We start from the raw sequence: 9122 nt of genomic DNA on the forward strand, positions 1-9122 counted from the left end.
AAGAGGGCGTGGTCGGTAGGGGAGGGAATGAAGAGATGGTAAAATTCATTTGGACCACAAACTGAAAAGACAGAAGAGAGATTTGGCACTGCGTCCACGTGAAACGTGAAACGGGAAACAGGAAACGGGAAACTGTTGGCCAGCTGCGTGCATAACAGCAAGAAAGTCATTTATTGTAAGCCGCCTGTCTCTGTTGAAAAATTATTGCTCGATATCTGCGGATAACAGGCAAGAAATGCTTCGCCAGAAATCAAAGGAATTTGTTTCATTTTGGCTTATTTTCTGTCTTTTGTCTACAGATATCCCGCAACTTCTCGGAAGAGAGAGGTAATTTAGTGTTAGAGAATTTTCAGTCTTTTAGTACACGCAGTATCCCGCTGTTCCCCTTTGCCGTATCATGTAGACGCGATGCTTAATCTCGCTTATTTAGCACCGCGCCCACGTGAAACTGGAAACGGTAGGCAACTGCTTTTCATTCCAGCATGGAAATTCTCATATTCCAACTTGTCTCTTCCTTGTCTTTTTCTCTTTTCAATACGTGATTCATTTCATATATCATTTCATTCGTTGTCTCTGTCTTCTAGAAATTGCTCGATAGCAAGAAATGAGCTATTTATTTTATGGCAAGCAATTCTCAGGCTAAATGGAGAACTCTGATTGGCTGGGTTTGGTCGGGATTTTACAGTACGGACTATTACCATGGAAACGGCCCGTTTCCCTTTTTTTCTCTCTCCAGAGAAATTTCAGTTAGCGAAGCACAAAAAATGTTTGAAAAGCGGAATTTAATTTTTCCATCACAACAGTACAATTATACATGTACTTTCATACATGTAGAACATTACACATGTAAAAGGTTACCGTTCAAAGTTCGCTGATGGAAGACGAAGATTACGAACATTCAAGTGTCCGATTGCACAAAGAAACGATGCCATGTAGTAAACAACTTGCTAACCTCACTTGCTTGGGGCCGTACAAGGAAATATTGGCCCTTGGTCGTTTTTGTACTGCCACAACCTCGGGCCAATATTCCCCAGTACAGCCTCGATGCTAAGTGTCTTTACAGTTGTGAAATGTTCATGGGGTCACTAGGGAGTGCGAAGTGTTCATTTGGTTTTAAAGTGCTACTATGATCAAAAAATCATTTTCTTTTTTTTCTTCAGATTTTAAAACACCGGACCGGCATAAATTTGACCTTTAATTTTTATCCAAAGGCTGTTTATTTTGAGCGTAAGTTTTGGATTTTATGGTCCGCCATTACTCACGTTAAAAACTGACCGATTGGACCTCAGAGGGTTGGATCTAGGGAAAAGTGACGCAACTTATATATGCAAAACACGAATTTAAAAATCTGAAAGTCCGGAACTCCCGTGCTGCATATTAATTCAGCCGCGTACACACGCATTACATTCTTCAACCAGTAAGTCTATGACTTCATTTTCTCTTCTACCCAGTTCTCTAAAGATTTTAAAGTTAGTAATGGCGGACCAATAAAAACAAAATTCCAGTTAAAATAAACAGGTGTCTTTTTAAAATAAGAACTTAAAACTTGGGTCATTTAGTTTTCATATCCAAAGAAAAGAAGAATTGTTTTTTTGGTCGTAGTAGCACTTTAAGTGTGTAGTTTATTCAATGTGGCCTTAGCTTTGATCGTTTTAAATGTAATTCTTGATACGAAGCAGTTTATTGCAAGCTTCCAGTTTCATAGCTTTTGTTTGACAGTTTGGCCATGTAAAATTCATTACGATTTGACCCTTTTGTAGCATGCAGGTAAGGAAACACGGAATGTGAAAGTACGAAGGGATTGGGTTAGACTCGGTTCAAACTCTCTGCGCACAAACATCGAAAATGGTAGCCCTGAGGACGAATGTGCGGTCATAAGCAACTCCTTTATCTTCTTAAAAAACCCGCCAGTTGCCAGTATTGCTGTTTTAGGTAGAGTCTGTGTGTCGAATCTTTATCTGAAAGTGAAAATCATACATTTTCTAAGCTACTTTGGTTCAAGTAGATACTAAGTACATAATGACTGGTCCGAAGGAGAAAAGTCAGTTTCGTTTCCCCGAGACCCTCAATGTTCACCTCGGAGGAACATTAAGGGTCGAGGGGAAACATAACTCACTGTTTCCCGCGAGACCAGTCATTAAGTGTTTTGTTATACCCCACAACTGAAAATGAACCAAACTAAATCCGAGTATAATCCTTGCTAGTTTAAGTCAAATATCGCAAATACAGAGGAGTAACAATGTACCTTCAATACTTACTTGTTTCTTCCTCACTTCGTACTTGAAAGTGTTTTGTCGTCGGCATGACTTGAAAACTGAAACTTGGAAAATTACTCAGATTTCCAAATTTCATTGAAAATGGGGTGGACGCGCTCGCAAATTTGCCGCGGTTTCAAGACGCTTGTCCTGATTACGTGCAAGTCCAAGGTTCAGGCTGTCGTTTCACTAGGGATTTAGTGAGTTAGACAGTTTTGAGGCACGTCACGTGATACGTTCTCGTCCAATAAAAAACTGCATTTCAGTTATGAGGTGTAATAAGTTCAGTTATCTCATGACCCTAAAGGTGTTATGAATCATGGTTTCAACAGTTGAGAGTCATGTTGGTTTAGAGGTTATCAACCGCACCTCCTACCTCTGTAACCTCAGCCACGAGGTCGTAGGTGGGCTGACTTTCAGTCGATCTCGATGTCACTCCAAGGGTTTTTCTCTGGCTACTCTGGTTTTCCTCAATCATCAGAAATTACATGCTGCTGGGAACAGATATCCTCTATAGGGATAACCTCTGGTATCCTTCCCTTTCATTAAATTGAGTGAATAAAGTTGCCATAATCATGATCATTATCAATATTATTATACGTGAGTAAGATAATCAAGTATTTTGATGCAGTGTGTGCACGTCTGGCCCCACTTGTTCGAGGGGTGGATAGCACTATCCCACTGGATAACTCAATTGGTTTTTCTAGTGTTTATCCGCTGGGTAGCGATTTATCCGGTGGATAGCGCTATCCACCTTATGAACAACCGAGGCCTGATCTTTAGTGTGCGTAGCAAAATACAATTATTTTGCTGTACATTGTTTATTCTATACGAATAAATCCTACTAACCGAGTTTCATAGCCATAAAACGGGGGTTCTATTAGTGTAAAAACCCGCATTGGCAGTCTTCACTTTAACTCGTTTGCACCACTCTTCCCTGCTACGCTATGGAGCCTTTCCCAGACCTTTGTTTTTGTTGAATATCCAGCGGGTCTGTCCATTCAATCAAAGTTGCTTAACAATAAAAGCCGTAAAATGTCTAAATCATGAAACAATTTTGATTATATACGAAGCTCGATAATGCACTAATTTATTCTAAAACTAAATTGTTACCATTGGGTGACAATCCGCCATGTTATGAATTGTTTGCTGACCGTAATAAGCCACCCTTAGAAGTGGTACATGACATGAAACTACTAGGTCTAACCGTTGACAGCTCCCTATCCTTTAAAGCCCACATTAAATTTGTTTGTAATAAGGTTAATGTTAAAGTTAGCGCTCTTAGGAGAGTTCGTAAATTCATATCTTCAGTCGTGCTGGTCAACATTTACAAGGCCTTTATTTTACCACACCTAGAGTACTGTGCTCCAGTCTTAGTTGGGTTGTCATCTGGTCTTTCCAACAAACTGGAGCTTACTAATCAGTATGCCATTAGAACCCTTTTGAACAACCTCATATGGTGACTTACTTAACTATGTTGGTTTAAAGACCCTAGAGCATCGTAGATGTTCGCATGCTCTCTCCTTATTTTACAAATGCTTATATAATATGGGACCGAATAATATTAGGGAGATGTTCTTATTTCGTATTAATGAATATGACCTCAGAGGCTTCTGTAAACTAAATCAGCCTACCTATAATAGTAGATTCATGCATAGGTCATATCATTACATCATCTCAAGACTATGGAATAATTTACCTGACTATGTAAGAAGAGCCACATCTCTGAATATTTTCAAATCAATGCTGGATGAGGTCAACTTGTCTATCGGAGCGAAATGTGCTTGTCCCTTTTGCACATAGTGTGATTCTCCGTAACTAGATTTGCTTTGAGTGCTATTGATTGCCAGATTCTCATTTATTTCTTATTCTTTTATTATGGTTCTTATATCATTGTGTAATTCTTACTTATATATTGTATATTGAGATTTTAAAATTTATTATAATCATTACCATATAATTTACTATAATATATTGTATATTTAAATTTTTTATTTATTATAATCATTACCCATCTTGATATGTAGTGTATTTATGTTAATCTGGCACGTTCACGTTAAAACGAGTCTTACTCATCCGTGAAATGTGGATAAATAAAGTACTACTACTATTACTACTGCACGCATATTAATAGGCTCCCACCTCTGATCTACTAGAGGATAGACGTATATCTGACGTCATCATCAAATACATTTTTTATTCTTTATTTTATAAAACAGATCACAGAAGGCGTCAAAATGTGGTAAGAACATCGGTGACGCACTAGGCAATAGCCTCGTATGCCACTTTTTTTTCTAACCATATTTTGACGTCATCTATGATCTATTTAACAAATAGATTCCATGTTGCCGTGCGTCTGTTCAGTAATAGATCACAGATGACGTCAAAATGTGGTAAGAACAAAAAAGTGGCACACGAGGCGATAGCAGAGTGTGTCACTGATGTTCTTACCACATTTTGACGTCTTCTGTGATCTATTACTGAACAGACCCACGGCAACATGGAATCTATTTGTTTTATATAATAAAGAATTAAACTTTATTCGCATAAAAGCTGATGGTGACGTCAATCGTGCGTCTGTCCTCTAATAGATCATAGGCAAGAACCAATCAAAATCCGTGAATAACTTGGGTTATTATATAATTCTGAATAGACGTACGGCAACGTGGAATCTGTTTGTGAAATATTTTAAAATAACATGTGTAATTGGAAAAGAGGTTTCCATGAGTCCATACCCTTGAGCCAGAGCCTCTGTAATGGTCTCTCCTATACGGTTTTACATAGCGTGACTTTTAACCCAACTTCTTGAATATTTCAGTTAAGTTGTAGTGTAAATATAACTTGCTGTTAAGAGATTAAGTTTCATCCCATATTCGTCGCTGTACAAGTAGCTAAAAGTCTCCGTTCTGTGATATAAGTATAGGAAATCCTATGAACGGGATTGCATTTCGTTTTTTATGGGTACGAGTGATGTTTTAAAAGTTCTCAAAATTGTACATGCCGGGTGCAATTTGAGAACTTTCAAAACGCTACGAGTGGCCATACATCATAAAATGCACGTGAACGTTCAGACGATTTCTTATTCATTATATTCTCAAGAAAATCATTCCATCGCTGTGTTTTCATAGCGACTTCCGTATTGCACTCTGTAAGCTATTTGTGCATTCGTCATTGAGCAATCATAAACGCGATATTCTGTTGAGTTTATAATAATAATGACAGTTATGATTAAGCATTCATATCACACGTTTTCTCGCGTTTTCTCTACAGCGGATTTATCCTTATCATTACGGTGTAGTTAGTTCTTCCCCGTCCTGCAATCCCTTGTGTTGAAAAAAAAAGCGTTTATAATATGCCTTCTTTTTCTTATTCAGAATCGTTCCTATTTTCAAGGAAAACCTTTACGTCTTATTCTTTGTTCATGGTTGGTGCAAACCGCAGTATTTAATGGCAGTAAAAGGAGCCATGTGCCTCACGATTGTGAGTTGCGTCAGTTTTCTCTTGCCGACATTGGCCGTTTTTATACTAGAGACGCATAATCCGTCCAGACGAATTATGCGTCTCTCATGTTATCCGTCTAGTGTAAAGACGGGACGAACTATATGAGACGCATAATTCGTCTGGGACCAATTTAGGCAAACATTTTTTCTGCGTCTGTTAAATTCGTCTAGTATAAAGACGGGCGCAAGACGCATAATTCGTCTGGACGAACTATCCAGTTTAGTGCGTCTTCGAAGACGCATTAAAGTAGATACTTCGTCCAGACGCATAATGCGTCCCGTGGCCGTCTTTACACTCTCTAGACGAATTTAACAGACGCAGAAAAATTGTTTGTCCAAGTTCGTCCCAGACGAATTATGCGTCTCTAGTATAAAAACGGCCATTTTCACCCAGGAGATACCTATATAAATCAAGGCGTCGCTGTTTGAAGCCATATCCTTTAAGAACAGTACACCTTGGAAGGCTTCGAATTCTTTATGAGCCCCTGTCTTTGTTTTGGACGTGAAAGGATACCTTATTTCGTACCTGTTTTTTTCGAAAAGTTATCCTATCTTCCTGCAGTTTTTTAATGGAAGCGTTCCCATTTTCCTATCTATCCCGTCCTTTACTCTGCGTGACACCCTGTTCGTATCCGATAAGGTTATCAAGTGTTTTAACACTTGTAATTAAAATTACACAGGCGCTGAACAAGGTAGTACGTAGCAATCGGTACCGAGTCAACCTGTTCGAGAAGTGGGTGGGGGAAAGGGGGTGGGGGGGGGGGGGGGGATTATTGAATTTTGCGAAAGTTTACTTTTTAGGATGGAAAGACGGGTTTGTATGATGTTTTTTGTTTCCTTCTTTTTGCTTTGTTTGTTTGTTGTCGTTGTTGTTGTTGTTGTATTATTATTATTTTCTTTTTTGGGAAGGGGGTGGGGGACTGTTTGCAGGGGCTTTGAAGAAGTATGCAGTCAATATAGATTTCAGGATTTCTGCACTAAGTCCATGTATCCTCTAAACATAGTGTTTGTTAGATAATATGCGTTTTTCACCATGGAAATTTAGTCACCTTTGATCCTGTGCCTCTGGTTTATCTTTAAGAAAGGATTATCAAATATTCATTATTGGCAGTTACCAAAGAAAACTGTTCAGGTGGTTCATGACTAAAATTTCATCTCATGAGGTGACTGCTTTGTTTGTCTTCAAAACCAGTTTAGTTTTAATGATCCCTCCAGACAAAATCAACCTCCGTCTCTTCCATTGCTTTTTATCCAATTGCACCGCGCACCGTCATGCGGGATGTTGCGGGTTCGAACCCCGGCCGGATCAACAAGCAGGATCTTAAAATAACTGGGGAGAAAGTGCTGCCTTTGTAATTTTATCTGCAAATGGTTAGACTTTCAAATCTTCTCGGTTAAGGACCATAGACCTTAGTCTCACAACTCTTGTTCATGAAGTCTGTGGGACATTAAAGATCCCACAAACTATTCGAAAAGAGTAGGGCATGGAGTGTGCGGTGAGGTGGCTGTCCTTTTCTCTCTAACAGAAGTGGCCGGCTCTGCGTGATGTCTCTAAAAAGGCTTATAGAAACAGCCATAAGTCAAAATGGGACTTTGTCTCGTGCTGGAGATGTAGTTGCTATGTTGTCTTGCGTTAGCTCAGTAATGGAGATTTTAAAAAAACGATGACGGCTTCTGAAACGACAACGCCACAAAACAAGAATTCATTGGTTAAAAGAGGAAAAGAGGACGCACCAAATTACCGCTGCGAAGGAGACTATCGCTGTCCTCGTTCTCAATATAACCTCAAATTGGGCCAAACTTACGTCGTTGCAAGAATGAGAACGGCTAGGAATGGCAAACAAATGTATCAAAATGCAAGACGCACGTTCGGGGCGTGCAGAGCCGTTAGTTTTGCTCATTGTTTGGTGTTCTCGTGGATGTCATCGTCTCTAACAACAACGGCAAGGTCGGCGAAAACGCCCGGGCTCTTCGGAATGTAACATTGTGCATCATAAGAATTTGGTGATTAGCCCATCTTGGTAACGTTATATAAAGCAAACGAACTAGCATATGGCGGGATTGGTACAAACGGTTTTAAAGTGAACGTTGAAAATGAACGTTTCATTGATCTATGCTCACGCTGTCGTCAAACCTAAAATTTGGTTATCTCACGTTGTTGTTTTGTGGCCGGAATACCTCAAAGAAATGCACTAAATTGAGTGCCGTACCCGCAATGCCACAATTTTTTTTTTTACCGACGGTGTTCTTGTTTTGTGACGTTGCAGTAGCTGTCTTTGTCGCTTAAAAACCTGTCCCTTTTTCCATAATGCAGATTTTTTTTATGTTTAGTCTAGAATGCATAGTTTGGAATCTGGAATCCTGCCCTTAGAATATGGAGTCCCGCTAGAATCTGAAATCTGGACACGTCGGGAATCCTATTTGTATTGAGTGGGAATTAAGGACAATGGAATCCAGGATCCAAGACGGTCTTAGCCTACCTTCACGGGGCGATCCCCGGCTGTATATTCTATTCATTGTCCATAAAATCCTCATTCAAACATTGAATTTCTCGCACTGCTTGCCTCACTTCTAAAATATGGATTTTACTCTTACCAAAAGAAGTTCTAGGGTTACAGAAATGGGTTTAAATAAGAGAGTTTGTCGCTTGTCTATTTCATCATATTGTTATAATTAAGAGCTGAAAACTTAGCTTGAAAGGAGTAATTACCTCGTCATTTCGTCCCAACACCGTACTCTCTCTCTCTCCGCGATGTTGGAAATATGTTCCCAGTGCTGCCGAACCCCACATGTGACAGTCACTATTACAAGTAAAGCTTTCAAGTCAGCCAAATCACTTTTGTAAGTTATCATGCACCTACGATACGCGACCATCTAGACTCGACATTTTGAGTGCTTTGTGTCAAAGCAGGGCACAACTAATTTTACTGGGGTAGCTGGGAATAATTTACTGTGCCCTTGTATCCTTTATTCCAAAGCTCGGTCGGTTTTTATTTCAATTTCTGATCATATCATTTGAGATTAATGATTGAATCTCCTGCTGATTGCAAGAAAGCCCTTGTAAGAGGGCCTTTAGATATCAAGTGCCAGTAATGCTCCCAGGTTGGTAACTGCTTTATTACTTTGTTTTCATTATTGTAACATTTCATCTTGCTTTAGAAACAGAAGCGTCCTTGTTCTTAGTCAACGCTTACACTGAATGTATGTTACATGATTTTTTTGTTTGTATTTTTTTCCTCGATTTGATGTTCATCAATAAATTGTTATTTCAAAAAGAAACAACTGATGCATGTTTTTAGGTCACGTGATCTATCCCACCGGGAGTTATCTCGGTTTCCATAGCATTAAGCTACGAATAGTTGACGAC

This window comes from Montipora capricornis, chromosome 10 (assembly GCF_036669925.1).
Source record: "Montipora capricornis isolate CH-2021 chromosome 10, ASM3666992v2, whole genome shotgun sequence".
Classification (NCBI taxonomy): domain Eukaryota; kingdom Metazoa; phylum Cnidaria; class Anthozoa; order Scleractinia; family Acroporidae; genus Montipora; species Montipora capricornis.